Consider the following 27,288-nt stretch of genomic DNA (forward strand, 5'->3'; position numbering starts at 1 on the left):
ATGACCAGAAGGATGAGGTGGGCCATTTCTCTCAGTTTGTTGCTGACTTTCTTATCCCGTGAGTAGTTTTTATTGTCCAAGTCTCTCACTGTTACTGTCTCAGTGTTAGTCTCTCTCTGGAATGTTCCAGAGTCACCAATCATTTCACCAGCATTAATCCTCGGGCTTTTTGATATATTTTTACAGGTGTCCAGTCGGATGTTGTGTTGACTCAGCCAGAGGCAGAGACCGGGCGTCCCGGAGGCTCCCTGACACTGACCTGTAAAACCAGCGGCTTCGATCTTGGCAGCTACGCCATGAACTGGGTCCGCCAGGTTCCCGGACAGGGGCTGGAGTGGTTGGTATATTACTATACTTCATCCAGCAACGGCTACGCCCCAGCCATTAAAGATCGATTCACTGCGTCCAAAGACACTTCAAACAACATCTTCTCTTTGGCCATGAGGAGCCTGAAGACCGAAGACACCGCCATCTATTACTGTGCAAGAGACCACAGCGAGAGGAACCAGGGCTGGACCCGCACAAGAACAGCTCGAGAGGGAATTCAGCAACTTGCACCTTAACCTGAAGGTCAGTACTTGATTCAAATGTAATATTAATGTCAGTGATCAGAGTCAAAACACACGCTGCTTCTTACATAACTCACACAGAGTAAATTAAACAGTAAAACTGAACAAACTAATCGATCTAATAGGATGAGCTTTTGTCTGTTTATATTTACTGTTCACATTTTCAGCAATTAGAGACTTGGCTATAATCCTGGTTTTATTATTTCTGATTCTTGGAGAAAGTGTATGTACATTCGGTTTTATAAACTGCTGTCAAATTGTAAATTAGATCAGAAGTAAACGTGTATTTGAAGTGAATATTGAGCGGCAGGACTGAACAGAGAGTGAGTGCAGTTTTTGTGCGGGTGTCTGTCACTGTGACTACAGTGGGTCACAGTGCTGTGCACAGCGACATCCTCATACAAAAACTTCAGTGATAGAGTTTGTTCAAATTGGTGATCAGCGCCACAACAGGATTGTCAAGGCAAATGAGGCTTAAATAAAACACAATATTAGTTTGCAAAAAGGTATAAAAATCTTCCACTTTATCACTGTTGACCGACTCGCTAAATGTGCACAGAAGGTTTAAAAGTGTTCAGATCCTCTTTATAAATGTAATGACCAGGACAATCTGAAATAACTCACCCATTCGCTCTTGGAAGAGACAGAATTTGTTTTTTGAGTGAACAGTGAAATTAAATCTCTGTATTTTACAGTTAACAGTCTGCCACAGTATTTGACACGCTGTGTCTCACTGTGATAGCTGGGGCACAGCAGTTACTGTCAATACAAAAAGCCCTTCAGCACTAATTAACTGAGGCTGGCTCAGTGCTCGCTTTTACAATCCAACTTTATTTACAGTGAAGCATTATTTATTTCCAGCACTGACAAAATAATAAGAATTAATATGGAAATTTGGTGGTCGTTAGTTAGTCACAGTTGGTGTTTTCAGTAACATTTCCATATCTGTGAAATGTAAAACATTCGGTCATTTATGAAGAGAGAGCGGTATCCACAAATATTAATATAATTTCCTGAAAATTAATCGTGAATTTTCTTTGCCGTTGGTTTGTGAATATTTAAAATAATGCTGGATTTCTGTCTATTTTGTGCAGATGCGGTTATTGTATGGAGCAGCTCAGGGAATGTGACACTGTGACTACTTCGACTACTGGGGACAAGGCACCATGGTGACGGTGACTGCAGGTAAGAACCATTCCGTCATTTACCAACTGTTTTACTTGAGTATTTGTTTTATATTTTTCTGCATTTTCAAAATCCATTCGTTCACTGAAATGTGTTTTGGTGGATCATGTATTGAGATGTTGTTGCAATGTTTCATTTGATTCTGCTGAAAGGGGGATATAGAATCCCGCGGTTTCTTGACAGAAAGATGCTGCTGAGGGATTCAGTCCCTGTTTGCTGTGATTTGGTGTTTATTTGCTGAGGATACCGTGTGGTTCGGTTAGTTTAAATACAAAACGTCTGTTTGTACGATGTTTAATCTCGGTTCTATCTAGTGTCTGCACTTTGTACCGTCTTCTGCACAAGTGGATGAGATCGATCCCAACATTGACAAAATGTGCTAAAGTTTCTGTATTATCTTATTGAACACGTTCTGCTTACTGAAAGTGCTGATGATATCATTCAAATTTTCTGTTTAGTTTACTGTTCATTCATTTGATGACATGAGGGTTTGGTGCATTCTAAATTGAGATTTTCTTGCAATGTTACATTCGATTCTTTTGGAAGCGTTTTGTAGAATTGAGCTGCTTCTCTAAGATGTTTCACTCCTTCAGTGATGTGATTTGGTGTTTTCCTGCTGCGGAATGTTTTTGGGTGACTTTGTGTAGAAAAGTTTGTGAAACGGTTTGGTGTGTCTGTATTGTTTCAACTCGGTGACACTGAGCGGTTACACGTTTTGTGATTGAATGCAAAGTATACGTGTTTGAAACTGCTTGTCGCAGGATTGTCGGCAGAGAACAGGGAGGCTGTTGGTGCATCGTGAAAAAAGTGAAAATTGCAGATTAAACTAAGCCACGTTTTACCACAAATCCTTTCCGAGCACAAGTTGTTGCTGCAATCAGTTTGCCGTTTGTGCAAAGTTTAATCTCGGTGGCATCTGATGGTTGCAGCTTTTACCATCAACTGCAAACATTAAAAGCATTTAAATGTGTTTGAAAAATGACTCAGTATGAAAAAATGGTTAAGTTTCAATATTTATTTGTTGTTAATATTCGAGCACCTCGCAATGCTATTGCTGTTATTCCACATTTCTGTTTAGTTTAATAATTCATACATTTGGTGACTAGCTGGTTTGCTGGATATTGATAGTTTCTTGCAAAGTTAAGTTTGATGCTGTTCGACGTAGAATTGAGCTGCTTCTCCATAAGCGGGTTTCAGTCCATCATTGATGTAATTTAGTGTTTTGTTCTGCTGAGGAGATTGTGTATCTGGGTGACTTTAAATGATTCAGATCTGTCAAACGGTTCAGCGTTTCTGCATTGTTTCTGCATTGTTTAAACTCGGTGACACTGAGCGGTTACACGTTTTCTGGTTGAATGCAAACAGTCTCCGCGTTTGAAAATGCTTGAAGGGCGATTGTCGGGTGAAAACAGCCAGGCTTAAGAAAATAATCGAATAAAGATATATTGATGCATTTTGTAATTTTAACTGATGCTTCCAGATTAAACGAAATAGTGACTGAAACGGCCATGCAGAACATAGTAACATTTATATAATTCAAACAATTCCAATGCGGTTATACAACTCCATATTAACCAAAGGTTATTATATATTAATATAATTCATCATTAATCACCTTTCACAATCCTGCTGTGTTCCGCACGAGGTTAACTTGACCGGACAGGTTTCTAGGCTGGAAATACTTTGTAATTCCAGTTATTCTATTATTTCTGTGGCGCTGCAACCATATTATACCTTCACTGTAATGCGTAGTTGGATAGCGAGGTAATTATCATTAATCTAATCTTAGATAGGTTTCTGAGATGTGGAAGTCGCTGCCAATCAAGGAATTGTTCTGATGATTTTATTTGTATTGTAGGAAAGTTCAGATTGTCTATGGCAAGAGATTGAAAAGTAAAAGCTTGAATGTCAAACCGGTTTATTTATTTACAAAAGGTTAAAAGTAGCTTTGCATTTGATAATGACATCCTGTCTCCCATAGCTGTGCTCTACACACGATAGAATTATAGGAAGAACAGATGATTGGAAAGGAAGAATGATTATATCTTAGCTTTAGGTTTAAATTTTATTAAATGCTAAATTCAACAACAAATTGTCGACTCCACTTGCTCATAATGGGTGAGTTTTGCAAATGATTTGAATAAACATTACTGAGCTGTTCTCGTTATATTCATTACTTTCTGAGAATAGATCGAGTCTATGATTTATCAATGTTTTCAGAAAGGCGCATATTTTACACATTTGTAGGTCAAATAGAGCAATTGGAGTTTAAAGAAATGTGAATATAGTCAATTAAATGTTAAGATGATTCCATCGAGTAATTTGGAGTTTATTGTTCAACATTGTTTGATTGTCAGGTTGTTTTAATTAAACCCCAATTATTTCATAAAGCTCTGGGTAAAAACAATTTGGAGATTATTGAATGCTATTTTTATTATATTTATTATTATAGTACAGATAATCGAATAAAGAATTAGCTGACAATTAACAATAACTTACAATACAATATCAGTGCGAATTAATTCAACATAAATGATCTCCTACAATTGAGTTGTATCCTGGCGTAATATCTCAAATGTTTTAGTGAATTTTAATAATATCTGAAATTAATTGAGGAAACCATACATTTCTTTATACTGCTGTGTGCAGCTCAATTATTTTACTGATTACATTCTTTTGCCCTGATTATTTTTCTGATTACATTTAATTGTGTTTTTAGATCATATCAGTGGATAATGTGAATATTTCCTGGTTTGTTTAATTATTGCCCTGTCACTGAGTCTCTATTCTGTCATTAATCTACCCTGACTCTGTGATATTTAATCTGCTCATTTTCAGCAAAACTACTTTTTGCCCAATTATCGAGTTTTGAGATAGACAGACAGAAATAGTTAAAAACCGAATGCAGTTCTGAAATTAATGTCAGTTTAATTTCAAATAAGTCACTAAATTATTGTTGTCGGAAGTTGACCATTGATAAATTAGAATCAAACAGTTTCATGAAACTGACAGATTGAACAGATCTATCTGCTGGAACTCGATTGTTGCCATTTGTGTCTGTTCAGTTTCTGTGCGCGCGGTCACTGTGCTGGGACCAGGAATCTTCCTGACTGGTTGTAAATCTTCTGCTTCATTTTCCAGTATTTCAGGAAGTGCAATTTGATCAAGCCCTTCAATAAAACTTGTGTATGTGTGAAATGTGGAAATTGTACTTGATGTTTGACTAGGCGACTCAGAAAGGGGATTCCAAACCCAGATAATGACAGTCAGAAAGAATTCAGCAACGCCAGGCAGGCTGGAGAAGGAGATTTGGTTGATTTTTAAGCAGTGATATATCGGTCTTGGGAATTTTCGATTCGGCACTGCAGAGAGCGATTTATTGGGTTATATGGCAGTCCTTGATCTATTTAATGGCTCACTCACACAGCCTCACTCACACAGCCTCAGTCACACAGCCTCACTCACACAGCCTCACTCACACAGCCTCACACACATCCTCACTCACACAGCCTCACTCACACACCCTCACTCACACACCCTCACTCCCACAGCCTCACTCACACATGCCTCACTCACTACCGTCACTCACACAGCCTCATTCACACAGCCTCACTCACACAGCCTCACTCACACAGCCTCACTCACACACCCTCACCCACACAGCCTCATTCACACAGCCTCACTCACACAGCCTCACTCACACACCCTCACTCACACAGCCTCACTCACACAGCCTCACTCACACACCCTCACCCACACAGCATCACTCACACACCCTCACTCACTACCCTCACTCACACAGCCTCACTCACACAGCCTCACTCACACACCCTCACTCACACACCCTCACTCACACACCCTCACTCACACAGCCTCACTCACACAGCCTCACTCACACACCCTCACCCACACAGCCTCATTCACACAGCCTCACTCACACAGCCTCACTCACACACCCTCACTCACACAGCCTCACTCACACAGCCTCACTCACACACCCTCACCCACACAGCATCACTCACACACCCTCACTCACTACCCTCACTCACACAGCCTCACTCACACAGCCTCACTCACACAGCCTCACTCACACACCCTCACTCACACACCCTCACTCACACACCCTCACTCACACAGCCTCACTCACACAGCCTCACTCACACACCCTCACTCACACAGCCTCACTCACACAGCCTCACTCACACACCCTCACTCACACAGCCTCACTCACACAGCCTCACTCACACACCCTCACTCACACAGCCTCACTCACACACCCTCATACACACAGCCTCACTCACACACCCTCACTCACACAGCCTCATTCACACACCCTCACTCACACAGCCTCACTTACACGCACTCACTCACACACCCTCACTCACACACCCTCACTCACACACCCTCACTCACACACCCTCACTCACAGACACAGCCTCACTTACACATCCTCACTCACACAGCCTCACTCACACAGCCTCACTTACACATCCTCACTCAGACACACTCACTCACTACCCTCACTCACACAGCCTCACTGACACACCCTCACTCACACACCCTCACTCACACACCCTCACTCACAGACACAGCCTCACTTACACATCCTCACTCACACAGCCTCACTCACACAGCCTCACTTACACATCCTCACTCAGACACACTCACTCACTACCCTCACTCACACACCCTCACTGACACACCCTCACTCACACACCCTCACTCACACAGCCTCACTCACACACCCTCACTCACACAGCCTCACTCACACAGCCTCACTCACACACCCTCACTCACACAGCCTCACTCACACACCCTCATACACACAGCCTCACTCACACACCCTCACTCACACAGCCTCATTCACACACCCTCACTCACACAGCCTCACTCACACGCACTCACTCACACACCCTCACTCACACACCCTCACTCACACACCCTCACTCACACACCCTCACTCACAGACACAGCCTCACTTACACATCCTCACTCACACAGCCTCACTCACACAGCCTCACTTACACATCCTCACTCAGACACACTCACTCACTACCCTCACTCACACATCCTCACTGACACACCCTCACTCACACACACTCACTCACACAGCCTCACTCACACACCCTCACTCACACAGCCTCACTCACACACACTCACTCACACAGCCTCACTCACGCTACCCTCACTCACACAGCCTCACTCACACAGCCTCACTCACACAGTCTCACTCACACAGCCTGACTCACAGACACAGCCTCACTCACACAGCCTCACTCACACAGCCTCACTCACACAGCCTCACTCACAGACCCTCACTCACACACACTCACTCACACAGCCTCACTCACACAGCCTCACTCACACAGCCTCACTCACACACCCTCACTCACACAGCCTCACACACACACACTCACTCACACAGCCTCACTCACAGAGCCTCACTCACACAGCGTCACTCCCACACCCTCACTCACACACCCTCACTCACACAGCCTCATTCACACAGCTTCACTCACACACCCTCACTCACACAGCCTCACTCACACAGCCTCACTCACACAGCCTCACTCACACAGCCTCACTCACACACCCTCACTCACACACACTCACTCACACAGCCTCACTCACACACCCTCACTCACACACCCTCACTCACATACCCTCACTCACACACCCTCACCCACACAGCCTCATTCACACAGCCTCACTCACACAGCCTCACTCACACACCCTCACTCACACAGCCTCACTCACACAGCCTCACTCACACACCCTCACCCACACAGCATCACTCACACACCCTCACTCACTACCCTCACTCACACAGCCTCACTCACACAGCCTCACTCACACACCCTCACTCACACACCCTCACTCACACACCCTCACTCACACAGCCTCACTCACACAGCCTCACTCACACACCCTCACCCACACAGCCTCATTCACACAGCCTCACTCACACAGCCTCACTCACACACCCTCACTCACACAGCCTCACTCACACAGCCTCACTCACACACCCTCACCCACACAGCATCACTCACACACCCTCACTCACTACCCTCACTCACACAGCCTCACTCACACAGCCTCACTCACACAGCCTCACTCACACACCCTCACTCACACACCCTCACTCACACACCCTCACTCACACAGCCTCACTCACACAGCCTCACTCACACACCCTCACTCACACAGCCTCACTCACACAGCCTCACTCACACACCCTCACTCACACAGCCTCACTCACACAGCCTCACTCACACACCCTCACTCACACAGCCTCACTCACACACCCTCATACACACAGCCTCACTCACACACCCTCACTCACACAGCCTCATTCACACACCCTCACTCACACAGCCTCACTTACACGCACTCACTCACACACCCTCACTCACACACCCTCACTCACACACCCTCACTCACACACCCTCACTCACAGACACAGCCTCACTTACACATCCTCACTCACACAGCCTCACTCACACAGCCTCACTTACACATCCTCACTCAGACACACTCACTCACTACCCTCACTCACACAGCCTCACTGACACACCCTCACTCACACACCCTCACTCACACACCCTCACTCACAGACACAGCCTCACTTACACATCCTCACTCACACAGCCTCACTCACACAGCCTCACTTACACATCCTCACTCAGACACACTCACTCACTACCCTCACTCACACAGCCTCACTGACACACCCTCACTCACACACCCTCACTCACACAGCCTCACTCACACACCCTCACTCACACAGCCTCACTCACACAGCCTCACTCACACACCCTCACTCACACAGCCTCACTCACACACCCTCATACACACAGCCTCACTCACACACCCTCACTCACACAGCCTCATTCACACACCCTCACTCACACAGCCTCACTCACACGCACTCACTCACACACCCTCACTCACACACCCTCACTCACACACCCTCACTCACACACCCTCACTCACAGACACAGCCTCACTTACACATCCTCACTCACACAGCCTCACTCACACAGCCTCACTTACACATCCTCACTCAGACACACTCACTCACTACCCTCACTCACACATCCTCACTGACACACCCTCACTCACACACACTCACTCACACAGCCTCACTCACACACCCTCACTCACACAGCCTCACTCACACACACTCACTCACACAGCCTCACTCACGCTACCCTCACTCACACAGCCTCACTCACACAGCCTCACTCACACAGTCTCACTCACACAGCCTGACTCACAGACACAGCCTCACTCACACAGCCTCACTCACACAGCCTCACTCACACAGCCTCACTCACAGACCCTCACTCACACACACTCACTCACACAGCCTCACTCACACAGCCTCACTCACACAGCCTCACTCACACACCCTCACTCACACAGCCTCACACACACACACTCACTCACACAGCCTCACTCACAGAGCCTCACTCACACAGCGTCACTCCCACACCCTCACTCACACACCCTCACTCACACAGCCTCATTCACACAGCTTCACTCACACACCCTCACTCACACAGCCTCACTCACACAGCCTCACTCACACAGCCTCACTCACACAGCCTCACTCACACACCCTCACTCACACACACTCACTCACACAGCCTCACTCACACACCCTCACTCACACACCCTCACTCACATACCCTCACTCACACACCCTCACTCACACAGCCTCATTCACACCGCCTCACACACACCCTCACTCACCCACCCTCACTCACACAGCCTCACTCACACAGCCTCACTCACACAGCCTCACTCACACAGCCTCACTCACACAGCCTCACTCACACACTCTCACTCACACAGCCTCACTCACACAGCCTCACTCACACAGCCTCACCCTCACAGCCTCACTCACACAGCCTCACTCACACAGCCTCACTCACACACCCTCACTCACACAGCCTCACTCACAACCTCACTCACACAGCCTCACCCACACACCCTCACTCACACACACAGCCTCACACACACAGCTTCACTCACAAAGCGTCTCTCACCCACCATTTCCCATGCACCTTCACTCACAATCTCGCCCATCCTCATTCACACACCCTCTCTCATGTTCCCTCACACACCCTCACAGAGCCACCCTCACTTACACACACTCATGCACCCACCCTCTTTCACTCACTCTCACTCAACCTCACACCCTCACCCACTCTCATTCACTTACCTTCACTCACTCACCCTCACTTACTCACACTCACTCATCCTCACACTCACTCTCATTAACGCACTCACCCAACCTCATTCAATTACCCTCATTCTCTAACATTCACTCACTCATGCACCCACTCTCATTCACTCACTCACCCTCACTCACCCGCTAACTGTCACGTACACTCCTGGCTCACTCACCCTCACTCACTCACCCTCACTCAATCACCCTCACTCATTCAGCCTCACTCATTCACCCTCACTCAATCACCCTCACTCAATCACCCTCACTCAATCACCCTCACTCAATCACCCTCACTCATTCACCCTCACTCAATCACCCTCACTCAATCACCCTCACTCATTCACCCTCACTCATTCACCCTCAGTCATTCACCCTCACTAATGCACTCTCATTCATTCACCCTCCCTCACCCACCCTCACTCAGTCACCTTCACTCTCATGTTCACTGCACACCTGTGAATATAGTCAATTAAATGTTAAGATGATTCCATCGAGTAATTTGGAGTTTATTGTTCAACATTGTTTGATTGTCAGGTTGTTTTAATTAAACCCCAATTATTTCATAAAGCTCTGGGTAAAAACAATTTGGAGATTATTGAATGCTATTTTTATTATATTTATTATTATAGTACAGATAATCGAATAAAGAATTAGCTCACAATTAACAATAACTTACAATACAATATCAGTGCGAATTAATTCAACATAAATGATCTCCTACAATTGAGTTGTATCCTGGCGTGCAATATCTCAAATGTTTTAGAGAATTTTAATAATATCTGAAATTAATTGAGGAAACCATACATTTCTTTATACTGCTGTGTGCAGCTCAATTATTTTACTGATTACATTCTTTTGCCCTGATTATTTTTCTGATTACATTTAATTGTGTTTTTAGATCATATCAGTGGATAATGTGAATATTTCCTGGTTTGTTTAATTATTGCCCTGTCACTGAGTCTCTATTCTGTCATTAATCTACCCTGACTCTGTGATATTTAATCTGCTCATTTTCAGCAAAACTACTTTTTGCCCAATTGTCGAGTTTTGAGATAGACAGACAGAAATAGTTAAAAACCGAATGCAGTTCTGAAATTAATGTCAGTTTAATTTCAAATAAGTCACTAAATTATTGTTGTCGGAAGTTGACCATTGATAAATTAGAATCAAACAGTTTCATGAAACTGACAGATTGAACAGATCTATCTGCTGGAACTCGATTGTTGCCATGTGTGTCTGTTCAGTTTCTGTGCGCGCGGTCACTGTGCTGGGACCTGGAATCTTCCTGACTGGTTGTAAATCTTCTGCTTCATTTTCCAGTATTTCAGGAAGTGCAATTTGATCAAGCCCTTCAATAAAACTTGTGTATGTGTGAAATGTGGAAATTGTACTTGATGTTTGACTAGGCGACTCAGAAAGGGGATTCCAAACCCAGATAATGACAGTCAGAAAGAATTCAGCAGCACCAGACAGGCTGGAGAAGGAGATTTGGTTGATTTTTAAGCAGTGATATATCGGTCTTGGGAATTTTCGATTCGGCACTGCAGAGAGCGATTTATTGGGTTATATGGCAGTCCTTGATCTATTTAATGGCTCACTCACACAGCCTCAGTCACACAGCCTCACTCACACAGCCTCAGTCACACAGCCTCACTCACACAGCCTCACTCACACAGCCTCACACACATCCTCACTCACACAGCCTCACTCACACACCCTCACTCACACAGCCTCACACACATCCTCACTCACACAGCCTCACTCACACAGCCTCACTCACACAGCCTCACTCACACCCCCTCACTCACACACCCTCACTCACTCACTCCCCTCACTCTCACAACCTCACTCACTCAAACAGCCTCACTCACTAGAACACCCTCACTCACCATCACTCTCACACTCATTGACTCACACTTGCTAGCCCAACATAAATTGCTCACTCTCATTCACGCGCACTCATTAACACACCCTCAGTCCAGCTTAGTCACTGACACTGATTCACTCACCCACCCTCACTCACTCAGCATCACACACCCACCCTCACGCATCCTCACTAATCCTCAGTCATGGAACCTCACTCAGTCACCCTTACTCATTCACCCTCAGCCACACACCTTCACACAACCGTCATCACTCACCCTCATTCATCCTCCCTCACTCACTCTTCCTCGCTCACCCACCCTCATTCATTCACCTACCGACCCTCATTCACCTTCATTCAGTAACGCACCCACGCACCCATCCTCACTCAGCTTAACACACCCACCCTCATTCATCCTCATTCAGACTCTCAGCTCAATTAATCACCCATCCTCACTCACTCACCCTCACTCACTCACCCACCCATCCTCACTCACTCACCCTCACTCACTCACCCACCAACCCTCACTTACTCACGCTCAGTCACACACCTTCACACACTCACCCTCATTCACTTACCTTCACCCACCCATGCTTACTCACCCTCATTCACTCTGCTCTCACTTACTCACCCTCGTTCGCCCACACACCCTCACTTACTCACCCCCAGTCAGACAGCCTCGCACACTCACCCTCATTCACTTACCCTCACCCACCCACCCTCACTTACTCACGCTCAGTCACACACCTTCACACACTCACCCTCATTCACTTACCTTCACCCACCCATGCTTACTCACCCTCATTCACTCTGCTCTCACTTACTCACCCTCGTTCACCCACACACCCTCACTTACTCATCCTCAGTCAGTCAGCCTCACACACTCACCCTCATTCACTTACCCTCACCCACCCACCCTCACTTACTCACGCTCAGTCACACACCTTCACACACTCACCCTCATTCACTTACCCTCACCAACCCATGCTCACTCACCCGCACTCAAACTGCCCTCACTTACTCACCCTCGTGCACCCACCCACCCTCACTTACTCACCCTCAGTCAGACAGCCTCACACACTCACCCTCATTCACTTACCCTCACCCAGCCACCCACCCTCACTCACGCTCGGTCACACACCTTCACACACTCACCCTCATTCACTTACCCTCACCAACCCATGCTCACTCGCCCACACTCACACTGCCCTCACTTACTCATCCTCACTCACTCACCCACCCACCCTCGATTACCTTAATTCAGTACCTTACCCTCACTCAGTCACCCACACTCACTAACACACTGACTCACCCACTCTCCCTCCCAACTCTCATTCACTCAACCTCACTGACACCCTCAATCACTCACCTCACTCACTCTCTCACTCACTCAGCCACCCTCAGTAAACTACCCTAATTCAGCTCCACTCACTCAACATTACCCCCACCATCACTCACCCATCATCTCGCATTCACCCACCCTGACTCACTACCATCACTCACACAGCCTCATTCACACACCCTCACGCACACAGCCTCACACACACCCTCACTCACACAGCCTCACTCACCCGCCCTCACTCACACAGCCTCACTCACACACACTCACTCACTACCCTCATTCACACAGCCTCACTCACACAGCCTCACTCACACACCCTCACTCACACACCCTCACTCACACACACTCACTCACTACCCTCATTCACACCGCCTCACACACACCCTCACTCACCCACCCTCACTCACACAGCCTCACTCACACAGCCTCACTCACACAGCCTCACTCACACAGCCTCACTCACACAGCCTCACTCACACACTCTCACTCACACAGCCTCACTCACACAGCCTCACTCACACAGCCTCACCCTCACAGCCTCACTCACACAGCCTCACTCACACAGCCTCACTCACACACCCTCACTCACACAGCCTCACTCACAACCTCACTCACACAGCCTCACCCACACACCCTCACTCACACACACAGCCTCACACACACAGCTTCACTCACAAAGCGTCTCTCACCCACCATTTCCCATGCACCTTCACTCACAATCTCGCCCATCCTCATTCACACACCCTCTCTCATGTTCCCTCACACACCCTCACAGAGCCACCCTCACTTACACACACTCATGCACCCACCCTCTTTCACTCACTCTCACTCAACCTCACACCCTCACCCACTCTCATTCACTTACCTTCACTCACTCACCCTCACTTACTCACACTCACTCATCCTCACACTCACTCTCATTAACTCACTCACCCAACCTCATTCAATTACCCTCATTCTCTAACATTCACTCACTCATGCACCCACTCTCATTCACTCACTCACCCTCACTCACCCGCTAACTGTCACGTACACTCCTGGCTCACTCACCCTCACTCACTCACCCTCACTCAATCACCCTCACTCATTCAGCCTCACTCATTCACCCTCACTCAATCACCCTCACTCAATCACCCTCACTCAATCACCCTCACTCAATCACCCTCACTCATTCACCCTCACTCAATCACCCTCACTCAATCACCCTCACTCATTCACCCTCACTCATTCACCTTCAGTCATTCACCCTCACTAATGCACTCTCATTCATTCACCCTCCCTCACCCACCCTCACTCAGTCACCTTCACTCTCATGTTCACTGCACACCTTCACGCACAAACTCACCCTCGCAGCCTCAATCAGCCAGCCTCACTTATTCTGCACCTCTCACTCACTGTCCCTTACCCATCCAGACCCAGCCACCTTGAGTGACATACCCTCACCCATTTACCCTCACTCCATCAACCACCCATTCTCTCCCACTCATCCACACTCCAACCGTTACTCAGGTACTCACTCACCAGCACTCATTCTCCTACCCTCACTAAGTTACTCACTCACCCGCACTCACTCTCCTACCCTCACTCAGTTACTCACTCACCCGCATTCACTCTCCTACCCTCACTCAGTTACTCACTCACCCACACTCACTCTCCTACCTTCATTCAGTTACTCACTCGCCCACAGTCATTCTCCTACCCTCACTCAGTTACTCACCCACACTCACTCTCCTACCCTCACTCAGTTACCCACTCACCCACACTCACTCTCCTATCCTCACTCAGTTACTCACTCAGCCGCACTCACTCTCCTACCTTCACTCAGTTACACACTCACCCACACTCACTCCCCTACCCTCACTCAGTTACCCACTCACCCACAGTCACTCCCCTACCCTCACTCAGTTACTCACTCACCCACACTCACTCTCCTACCCTCACTCAGTTACTCACTCACCCACAGTCACTCCCCTATCCTCACTCAGTTACTCACTCACCCGCACTCACTCTCCTACCCTCACTCAGTTACTCACTCACCCGCACTCACTCTCCTATCGTCACACAGTTACTCACTCACCCACCTTCACTCTCCTACCCTCACTCAGTTACCCACTCACCCACGCTCACTCTCCTACCCTCACTCAGTTACTCACTCACCCGCACTCACTTTCCTACCGTCACTCAGTTACCCACTCACCCACGCTCACTCTCCTACCCTCACTCAGTTACTCACTCACCCGCACTCACTCTCCTATCTTCACTCAGTTACTCACTCACACGCACTCACTCTCCCACCCTCACTCAGTTACTCACTCACTCTCCCATCCTCACTCAGTTACTCACTCAACCGCACTCACTCTCCTACCCTCACTCAGTTACTCACTCACCCACCTTCACTCTCCTACCCTCACTCAGTTACCCACTCACCCACGGTCACTCTCCTTCCCTCACTCAGTTACTCACTCACCCACACTCACTCTCCTACCCTCACTCACTCACCCACACTCTCTCCTACCCTCCTCACTTACTCACACATCCTCTCTCACTGATGCTCAGAAAATGGACAAGGGAGCGTCTGCAACGGGTGAGGAATGGAGAACTGGAACGAAACTGATGACGAGTGGCGCCCGATTGTGGCTGCATGACACGGGATTGCCGGGAGCCGGAGGAAAGTGCAGACAGCCGGGGGAAGGAGCAGAGAACCGGGGGAAGGCGCAGAGAGCCGGTGGAGTAGCAGAGAGCCGGAGGGAAATCCATGGAGTGGGTCATAAGCGATAAGAATCGGGGTAAAGCGAACCGTGCTGGTGAAAAGCTCAGAAAGCCCGCACAAAATGCCAGGAACCGGGAAAAGCACAATGAACTGGGAAAAGTGCAGCACACATGGGCAAAACACAAAGAGCAGGAAGACAATGCAGAGTCGAGAGAAAGTGCAGAGATGCGGAGGAAAGCGCAGAGAGCTGTGAAAAAGAGCTAAAAGAAAGTGAAGGGACCAGGAGAAAGGTACAGAAATCCAGCGGGAACGGCGGAGAGATGGGGGACGCACAGGGGGCGCGGGGCGGGGTGCGGGGGGATTGCAGACAGCCCGGTCTCAGTGACAGGCGGAATGTGAAACTGCACAATCAACACAGGCAGGAGCTCACTGAATGGGGAGGAGACTCGACAGACCGAATGGCCGACTCCTGCTGTTAATGTGCAGGATCCTAAAATTAGAGACTGTTGCAATTACTCAAATGTAGTTTTATTGTAATTATATAAATGTGCATTCAGTTAGCTGGATTGTGACGTACACAGCTCAGTTAGCTGGATTGTGACGTACACAGCTCAGTGAGCTGGATTGTGACGTACACAGCTCAGTCAGCTGGATTGTGACGTACACAACTCAGTTAGCTGGGCGGCTGGTTCGTGATGAAGATCAATCCCAGCAGCGCGGGTTCAATTGCTGCACCGGCTGAGGTTATTCATAAAGACCCCCATTCTCAACCTTGCCCCTCGCCTGAGGTGTGGTGACCCTCAGGTTAAATCACCACCAGACAGCTCTCAAAAGGAGAGAGCAGACTCCGGGTCTATGGGACATTACATTTTGTTTTACACGATGGCTGACATAATGGGGAAAATCATCCGCTCTTTGCTTTCGCTTTCAATCCAATGCAAATTACATCATTCAGATTACATCAAAATGTTGTTTTTATGCGATAGAGACGGAGAAAGATGTGAGTTTCTAATGAGGGGCAAACAGGTGTTGGTTCTCAAATGATAGAACTAATAGAAGCTGAAATGTGGATGTAGCATTTGTTAGGAAAATGTTGGAATAAACGCATAGTTCTCGTCAAATTTTGAAATGTTTGGTTACTGAATAAATACAATCCCAGAGTCTAATTTGTTGAATGGGCCATTCTCCCCCAGTGACACCGACTCCGCCCACTCTCTACAGCCTGGTCTCCTCATGTCAGCAACACAACACCGACGGCTCCGTGACCTACGGCTGTTTGGCGATGGACTACTCCCCAGAAATCACCAGCCTTACCTGGAAGAAAGATGGGCAGCTGATCGCCACTGGAGTTAAGAAATACCCTTCAGTGAGAAACAAGAAGGGAACCTACACCCTGAGCAGCCAGTTAACCATCACCGAGTCAGAGGGGGAATGCAGCAAAATCAGCTGTGAGGTTCGACACAGCGTCTCAGACAAGAGCATTGGAATGACATGTAAGTGTTGTGGAATCTGTGAGAATCAGAAACCTATGATTAACTTGTATAGGGTCTTGGATATAACTAATTTTAATACTCTGCATATTTCTGATCCCTGGAAAATCAAGCTTTGTGTCTATTGACCACAAACATGTTTTAAAGCATATGAACTCATATGCTTTGGGGCAGCAGGGTAGCATGGTGGTTAGCATAAATGCTTCACAGCTCCAGGGTCCCAGGTTCGATTCCCGGCTGGGTCACTGTCTGTGTGGAGTCTGCACTTCCTCCCCCTGTGTGCGTGGGTTTCCTCCGGGTGCTCCGGTTTCCTCCCACAGTCCAAAGATGTGCGGGTTAGGTGGATTGGCCATGCTAAATTGCCCGTAGTGTCCTAATAAAAGTAAGGTTGGGGGGGGGGGGTTGTTGGGTTACGGGTATAGGGTGGATACGTGGGTTTGAGTAGGGTGATCATGGCTCGGCACAACATTGAGGGCCGAAGGGCCTGTGCTGTGCTGTGCTGTGCTGTGCTGTACTGTTCTATGTTCTATGAACTCATTTTTTTCATCACTTTCTTCTTCAAGAAATATCTAATTGTGTTTCTTGAAGGTCCCAGAATGTATGCTCCAAATGTTCTCCTCACCGTGAGTTCCAGTGAAGAAATCACAAGACAGAAATTTGCAACCATCGTCTGTTCAATTAACGATTTCCAGCCAAATTCAATCACGGTGAAGTGGCTGAAGAATGGACAACCCATGGGGTCAGGAATTGTCACCTCTCCCGCCTGTGAAGTGAACGGGAACTTCTCAGCGAGCAGTCGGCTGACACTCTCCGCTGGGGAATGGTTCAGCAGAGCGGTCTATACCTGCCAGGTCACTCATCAAGAGGTCACCCAAAGTCACAACATCACCGCGTCTGGTAAGAGACACAAACAGAGGAAACAATAAATGATCCTGCATTCTGATGTTAATCCAAATCAGGAATTTACTGAAGTTAGTACAAAGCACAGAATAACTTCTAATTTACTGCCATGTAGTTTGTGTTTCATTCTGATGGAAAAGCTGCATTAGGATTGCTCACCATTCAGGATTTGATCAGTATAGAAATACATGTTTCACTCTAATTTGAAGTCATTTAGTGAGTGAGGTGGCCTTGATATCAGCTTTATCCTGAGACCGCTGCTTATATTTAAGAGTCAGTGGGTGTCTGAAACACTTTACTGATAACAGCTCCGGGACGAAAGTGTTGGAAAGTTCAATCCAATCTATTTATAAATAAGCCCTCAGTACTTCGTTCCTGAGATCAGCACTTGAGTATTTGTATTGGGAATGCTGCAATACTGATTCGTTAGAATGGCATCGGGGCTGACTGTATTTCATAATGAGAATAGTTTACACTGACCAAACGTGTATAGAAGATTAATGGCGATCATTAGAAGTCTCGAAGTTGATTCATTCCCATTGAGTGAGAGAATGCTGAATCCTGCTGTCCTATTCTGAAGATGAAACTTGGGTTGATTTCCACTTTTTTCATTCACAGATCCTTCCGTTTGCACTGTTGCCTCAGTAACAATACTGCCACCACCAATAGAACAGGTCTTGCTGGAGGCGACTGTAACCTTAACCTGCGTCATTTCGAATGTTCCTTATGGAGTCAACGTGTCCTGGAGTGAAGCGAAGAAGCCGCTGAAATCAGAGATTGCCGACCAGCCTGGGGCAGATACTGAGAGCGTGCTCAGCAAATTAAACATCTCGACACAAGCCTGGCTGAGTGGGGCTGTGTTTGACTGTGTGGCGAGCCATCAGGACCTGCCAACTCCTTTAAGAATTTCAATACACAAAAAAATAGGTGAGCGGTGAGACTGAAGCAATAAGTGAGTCATTGTGTCTATTTCTGGTGTCAGTGCAGCGGTCAGTATTTAGCATTCAGTGTATTTATGATCCATTCTGATTGGTAATTCCACTAACTAAATACTCTGGGCCCTCAGAGTTTAAGGGGGAAATTGATATGTAGCAGAATGAACAATGAATTGAAAACAGTGATATTGGGTTTAGACGGAGCGAGACCATAGACCACAAGACTTAGGAGCAGATGAAAGCCATTGGGCCCATCAACGCCGGCCCAGCCTTCAGTGAGGTCATGACTCATCTGCTGTGATAATCTTCAACTCCTCTTTCCCACCTTATCCCCATATCCCTTGACGCTTTTACTAATTGAAAATGTTTCTCTCTCAACCTTGAACATACCGACCGACCTAGAATCTCCAGCCCCCTGGGTTAAATAATTCCACAGCTTCACTGTCCTCTGAGAGAGGAAATTCCTTCTCATCTCGGTCTGAAATGGGCGAACCCTCACTTTGCGACCATGCACGCTGCTCCTACAAGGGAAAACAATCTGTCAGCGTATATTCTAAGAAGCTCCCGGAGAATATTTCATGTCTCGATTAGGCCGCCTTCATTCTTCTCAACTCCAATATGTACAACCCAAAATATTTAACCTCTCCCCATAAGAAAATCCCTCCATACTCGGGATCAACCTCGTGATCCTTCTCTGGACTGCCTTCAAAACCAATCTGTCTTCCTCAGATAAGGGCATCACAACTATTCAAAGTGTATCAGGTGTTGACTAACTAATGCCTTGTATAGTTTGAGCTAGACTTCCCCATGTTTATATTCTATTCCCTTTGAAATAAATGTCAACATTCAATTTGTCTCCATATTACCTGCAGAACTTGCTTTTGTGGTTTCTGCATGAGGACCCCCAATTCACCCGTTACTTCAGCTTTCTACAGTCTTTCTCCATCTAAAAAATATTCCGTTATGTTCTTCCTCCTCCCAAAGTGTCTAACCTCACATTTTCCAACATTATGTCCCATCTGCCAAGCTCAGTGACTGAAGCTGTCTCTGTCCCTCTCTAGATTTTCTGTAATCCTCACCACTTGCCTTTCTATTTTTGTCAGCTGCAGCCGTGGGAATAGTACATTCATTTATTAAACACAGTTTTGAAATTCATGTATATCACACCTACTGGCCCCCCCCCCTCTCTATCCTTCTCGTTATCACATCAAATAAGGGCAATAAATTTGTCAGGCATTTTACCCTTCACGAAGCCGTGCAGACCCTGCTTGATTATACTCTGTATGTCTAAATGCTCAGCTACGAAGGTCCCTGGCCTATAATTATCTGTTTTTGTCTCCCTCCCTTTTGAATAAGGGTGTTACATTGGCAGTTTTCCAATCCTCTTGAGGTAGGGGGAGTTTGGCGTGGAGTTTATACACCAGCACAGAACAGTTGGGCCGAATGGCCTGTTCCCCTGCTGTACATTTTCTGAAACTTTCGAATTCAACATCCGTAAATTCTCAGGGAAAAGGATTGTGTCCACTTCTGCTCCGAGCTAGGAAACCAGACAGATCCCAAAGTGGCAAATGGAAACCTTTAAAATCCAACACAAAACACATTCTCTCACATCTAACCGGCGGTTCCATTGTCTCCGGAATTCCCCATTTTATTAACATTTATTGTACATTTTCTGCAGATCCCAATCCGCGGGAACCGTCCGTCTCTGTCCTCCTGCCCTCGGCTGAAGACGTCTCCGCTCAGAGATTCGTCTCCCTCAGCTGCTTAGTGAGAGGTTTCTCCCCCCGAGAGATTTTCGTCAAGTGGACCGTCAATGACAAGCCGGTGAATCCCGGTAACTACAAGAACACCGAGGTGATGGCGGAGAACGGCAATAGCTCCTTCTTCATGTACAGCCTGTTATCCATTGCAGCGGCGGAGTGGGCCAGCGGCGCTTCTTACTCCTGTGTGGTGGGACATGAAGCCATCCCCTTGAAGATCATCAACAGAACGGTTGATAAATCCAGCGGTAAACCCAGTTTTGTGAACATTTCCCTCGCTCTGATGGACACCGTTAATTCATGTCAATGAGAATCTATTGATTATATTTTGAACTAAAATAAAAATAATAAAGATTTTTTTTCCTCCAATTGTGATTTAAATACACAGCCGCTTAATTAATGGAGCTTCCACTTTGCTGATATTAGATCTGTTGAATGAGACCCGGATTTCTACAGGTCTCAGCCCCAAGTCTGATACAATCAGTGCTCCCAGCTCAGATACACCCTGCGTAAGAGACAGAGTAAAACTCATTCATTCCAGGATTCAGCAAAATATCTTCATTGGCTTTCCTCCCGCTGAGGAGAAATCGGACACGTTCCCATTTCAGACAAAGAAACATCACATTTAGATCTCGGTGTTCCTGCTTTTCTCATTGTCCATCCCTTAAAATTAATGTCAGCTTTAAGTTGCTGCATCACACCCACTGGGAACTGAATTGAGGGTCACACAGAAACATGGACCAACAATCCCCAGTCAAAGAGAGGGGAAAGTGAAATTGTTAATCCACTGAATCTACACTTCACCAACAGAGAGAGGGGGAGGGGCTTTAATTAATCCACTGTACCGCCACTTCCACAATAGAGAGAGGGGGAGGAACATTAGATAATCCACTGTTCCCCACATCCCGAATAGAGAGGTGTGGGGCATTAAATAATCCACTGTACCCCCACTTCCCCAAGAGAGAGAGGGGGAGGGGCATTAGTTAGTCCACTGTACCCCCACTTCACCAACAGAGTGTGGGAGGGGCTATAGTTATTCCACTGTCTGCCCACTTCCCCAACAAAGAGAAGGGGAAGGGCATTAGGTAATCCACTGTACCCCCAATTCCTCAAGAGAGGGGGAGGGGCATTAGTTAACCCACTGTAAACCAATTCCATAGCATAGAGAGGAAGAGGGCATTACTCAATGCACTGTACCCCCCCCCCCCCTCCACCAAAGGGAGGGGTAGGGGCATTAGGTAACACACTGTACCTCCACCTGCCCAGCAAAGAGAGGGGAGGGACATTAGTTAATACACTGTACCTCTACTTGCCCAGCAAGGCGATGGTGGGGGCTGAATTAATCCACTGCACACCCGCTTCCAACAATTAATGGAGCGGCATTATTTAATCCACTGGACCCACACTTCCCCAACAAAGAGAGCAAAGGGGCAATACTAACCTATTTTACCTCTACGTTCCGACCAAAAGAGGAGGAAGGTGATGAGTGAACTCTCTGTATCTCCACCTCCAGCAGGGAGAACCCAAAGGCAATTTCCTGAGCTGACCAGAGAGAGGGAGATTATTAACTCAATATCTTCCCAGTCCCCAAGAAGGGAGTTTGAAAGTAAACGGCTCTCTGGACTAAGAACTCAGTTACTGACATTACAAGACGGCATATAGCTTACTGCCTGAAGGGTTTAAGAGACCATCATGATTAAGATGTTCTTAAAATATATATTCATGCAACAGAATTTTTTTTAGCACTCTTGTTCCTCTTATCCGTATGGTGAAACTGATTCACCATAATCCAAATCCAGACTGGTGATTGAATTCTCCCTGGGTTTTCACTGTTCACTCCTGAGGCACCTCCTTGTATTTTTGCATTCGGTCACCTGATGTCAGCTTGCAACTCACAGAAAACACATTTATAAGCAGAAAGTTCAACATATTCTACATCGGTACCAATAATACCCACAACTGGCAAAGCTACAGGCAGCTGATACAAATACACAGACAGATATAGACACAGGCACTACACACACATGCACACAGACCCACAAACACACACACGCTCACACGTAGACACAAACACATACATGGACACACACATAGACACACATGCATAAACATACATCCAGACATAACGAACCACACATATTTTGACACAAAAACACATGCAAACGTGCGCACAAATTCACAAACATGGACATAAACACAAAAAAGCACACGTGTATACACACACAGACACACACAAATCCACACACACAAGCGGGTACACAAATGTACACAAACAGACACATACAACCACGTGTCCACACAGATACACAAACATATAAAACCAGACAAGCAGGCTGACAGAAGAATATGAAACACAATTGTAACCAATAACATATACATTAGCAGAATTTCACGATGACAGAAATATTTCCATTCAGAGACAGTAATCCACATTAACACACTTGTGGACACATGGAGACACATATTAGCAGACTTGTACAAACGCTAACACGAACACATATGAATACACATGGAGGCATCAATACACAGCAATAGATAGTTATAAACAACCACCAACGCATAAATAGCACTGCTGCCTCACAGCACCATAATCCCGGGTCCAATTCCAGCCTTGGGTGATTGTCTGTGTGGTGTTCCCACGTTCTCCCCGTGTATGTTCCTGTTTCCTCCGCCTGCTCCAGTTACCTCCCACAGTCCAAATATGTGCAGGTTCGGTGGATTGGCCATGCTATATTACCCCTCATTGTCCACAACGTTAGGTGGGGTTACGAGGTTCTGGGGATAGAGCAGGGGCATGCGTCCAGGCAGAGTGCTCTTTCCGAGGGTCGGTGCAGACCCAATGGGCCGAATGGCCTCGTTCGGCACAGTAGATATTATACGATGATGATTCTGTGATGAAATACACGCATCAACAAACACACACACACACAAACACACTTATGCAGACACAAACATTAAGACACTGACATGCATGTTGAACGCATAAAGACACATTAACATTTATTACTGGGCAGGGACGTATAAACATATATTAGCACAGGCATTAATATATAAACATAGACTTCAACACACAAACACGCACAATCAAACACTCATATATACACATTGACAGAAGATAAACAAAGTTCACATTCAGGCGCTGACACACAAATACACAGATCAATACTCATTGACACATGAACAGACACAATGACATTTATAAAGACATCGGGACACACAAAAGAGTAAAGCAAAACACGAATTTCGCATCTACATAGACACAAAAGATAAAGAACAAACACAAACGTCAGGCAAGGGCGGCACGGTGACGCGCTGCTGCCTCACGCCACCATGGACCTGGGGTTGATCCCGCTCCTGGGTCTGTGTCCCTGTGGAGTTTCCACGTGACCCGTGGGTTTCACCCCCACAACCCAAAGATATGCAGGGTAGGTGGATTGGCCATGCTAACTTGCCCCTTGATTGGAAGAAAAAAGTTACAGAGATCGATTTATGAGTGTCATGAACTCAACAGTATGAAGTTACTGAAAATATATTAAAGAATTAATTAGCAGCGGGAGAAAATGAAACGAGAATACTGAAAATAAATCCTGCATTAACAAACAATCTGATAATATTTATTCGGCTCTATCCTCGTAGATACCACAGACCACACCTGGACTGAAGACGATGAGGATGATAACGGGAACATCTGGACAACCGCTTCCACATTCATCACCCTGTTCTTCCTGAGCATTTCCTACAGCGCTGCAGTCACTCTGGTGAAGGTGGGAAGATTCAATCCACTCACACTTCAAACTGAATGAAGCCGTTTAAAAAAATCTCTAAATGTTTGATTGATTAAAAACTCTAACATAAATGTTCCAGATCATAAACATCTGCTTCATCATTTTCTCTCTCTTTTACAGATCAAGTGATGGGTTGACGTTCGGATGCTGTAGATTTCCCTCAGCTGTTTATTATGATCTATGTGTGACACAAATACAATATCTCCTCTTGGTGACTAACAGTAAAAATATCTCAGTTTATTATTCTGCATCGGTAACTGAGACAATCATGGACAGTATTTCTGCTTTTCAGTTTAAAATGTACGAGATAATTTTGGCTGTAATGTAATTGTAGCTAATAATTTCCCTCAATGTTATGTATAAATAAGTAACTTATCTCGTACCTTATTCACAACAGTTGCCTTCCCTTTATGTTGAGCTCCTTTTCTCTCTTGTGTCTGTTACAGTTGTACATACATTTGGCAGCTCAGAGGGCATGTGTTCTGTTCTTACTGTGACCCTCATTCGTTATGTTCCCTTTTGTAAACATCAAAATAAACTTTTGTGTAATATTTTCGCTGACATTTTAATAAATATTGAATAAAAAATGAAGAAAATAAGACTAATCTGAACTCCTTTCTCTAAGATCCATCGGTACCGCTCCACTTCCCCGGTTATACAGTTTGCTCCCCTTTCCCAGACAGATATTTCTCACCAGTCCTGTCTGGGATGTGTCTGAACTCAAGGCCCATCAGTGAAAGAGCCACTGCGCCACCAAGCGGCCCATCCGGGTTAAGACACCTTCACCTTTGTCTTTTTACGGTAAAACCCCAGAGATATAATGCCAGCTGAAGAATTCCACAGATTCACTACCCTCTGATGGAAGAAATGTCTCCTCACCTCTGTCCTAAACTTGAGACCCCTTCCTCTGAGATGATGCCCTCTGGTCCTAGACTCTCCCACAAGAGGAAACAAGATGATTTTTCAGGCTGTGTAACTGGTTAAAGCTCTTTCCACAGTCAGTTCACTGGAACACTCTCACTGGGGGGTGTGTGGGTCTCGGGGCTTTTCCAGTCTCACTGATGTTTGAAATCTCTTCCCACAGTCAGAACAGACAAGCACATTGACAGTTTGTGATATTTAGATGCTAATGAATTGAGTGACTGTCAGATCTTCATGTTATATTTGGTTCCAGTTGCCCAGCTGCCAATCCTCCCGTTCTAATGCCTAAAAAATAAGTTTACAAAAATGATCACTATAATAGGATAGTAATTCACAACAGATCATTCTAGTTTCTATCAAACCTTCTTTCGTCTCTTGCTTTCCCCAAGCATGTGGTCCAGTCAAAATAAAGGACCAAAATTAGCTAGAACCCAACAAAAGTGTCACTGCCTGTGCGGAGTCTGACAGTTCTCCCCATGTCTGCGTGGGTTTGCTCCAGGTGCTCCGGTTTCCTCCCACAGTCAAAAGATGCACAGGTTAGGTGGATTAGCCATGCTAAATTGCCCTTATGTTAGATGGGGTTGCTGGGTTACAGTGATAGGTTGGAGGTGTGGCCTTAAATAGGGTGCCCTTTCCAAGAACCGGTGCAGACTCAATGGGCCGAATGGACTCCTTCTGCACTGTAAATTCTATGATTCTACCTACCTCTATGATTATTGAGTCAATCAGCGAGTCAGCCAGAAATCTGCCTCACAATGCCCGGGTGATTGACGGCAGCACGGGACCAATAGGAAGAGGAGGGACACTGGAGGACGGACCGGAAGCAGCTAGTCCTCCAACCAATCGGAGTGAATGAGGGGCGGGGCACCGCTGTGATTGAAGCATGCGTAGTGTGGGTAATGGCGATGCAGAAGGACGTCTTTTTCAGATCGGAAATTGGTAAGAGACGTTTAACAATACGGAGGGAGCGAGAGATCGCGGGGGCGGGCGGAAACGTTGTGTAAAGTTGTTGCAATCGCAAACCTCGGAAATGTTTACGAGACCCAGTTTGTACCGAGCGGAGCTGCAGCTCCTCATCTTCGGCTCGGGTTAACGGCCGCCATCTTTATTGGATGTGAATTAGGGCGCATGCGCGTTTCTCATCTTTGTCGGGGCGATGTCACAATGAGTGGGAGGAGCTTGTTCCCCGTTGTTCAGAATGGAGACAACTTGTCCATCAAACTGGATTAGTCTTTGAGTCCCAATGTCTTATTGATGATGCAAAGCAGTGACAGAGATGGAAAGAAAAGGAAGCCAATCCTGCTCTCTAGATTTCACTGTCTCATTGGACATCCAGGCCCATTTGTCCAAAGTTCTGCGTCTCTGTTCAGCAGGGCAGAAACTCACAATCCTGAGGCAACATCACTCTCAAATGAGGTTAGGTGATTGGCAATGCTAAATTTCCCTTCGTGTCCAAAAAGGTTGGGTGGGGTTACGAGGATAGGGTGAAGGTGTGGGCTTGGGGAGGGTGCTCTTTCCCAGGGCTGGTGCAGACTCGATGGGCAAAATGGCCTCCTTCTGCACTGTAAATTCTAAGGTCTAACTGCCCTTG

At 46.5% G+C, this 27,288-nt stretch overlaps 1 long non-coding RNA gene and 1 pseudogene across 1 annotated transcript; one reads left to right on the forward strand and one right to left on the reverse strand.

Annotated features, from left to right (window-relative positions):
• Nucleotides 1-21,360, forward strand: LOC119960701 (annotated as a pseudogene).
• Nucleotides 18,265-26,795, reverse strand: LOC119960702. The gene is made up of 4 exons (XR_005459491.1): nt 26,403-26,795; nt 25,160-25,292; nt 22,433-22,533; nt 18,265-18,290 (listed from the first exon to the last, which is right to left on the reverse strand). It is a non-coding gene; the product is annotated as an uncharacterized LOC119960702 (long non-coding RNA).
• Between the last annotated feature and the right edge of the window lie 493 nt (nt 26,796-27,288).

Source organism: Scyliorhinus canicula, unplaced genomic scaffold (genome assembly GCF_902713615.1).
Source record: "Scyliorhinus canicula unplaced genomic scaffold, sScyCan1.1, whole genome shotgun sequence".
NCBI lineage: Eukaryota > Metazoa > Chordata > Chondrichthyes > Carcharhiniformes > Scyliorhinidae > Scyliorhinus > Scyliorhinus canicula.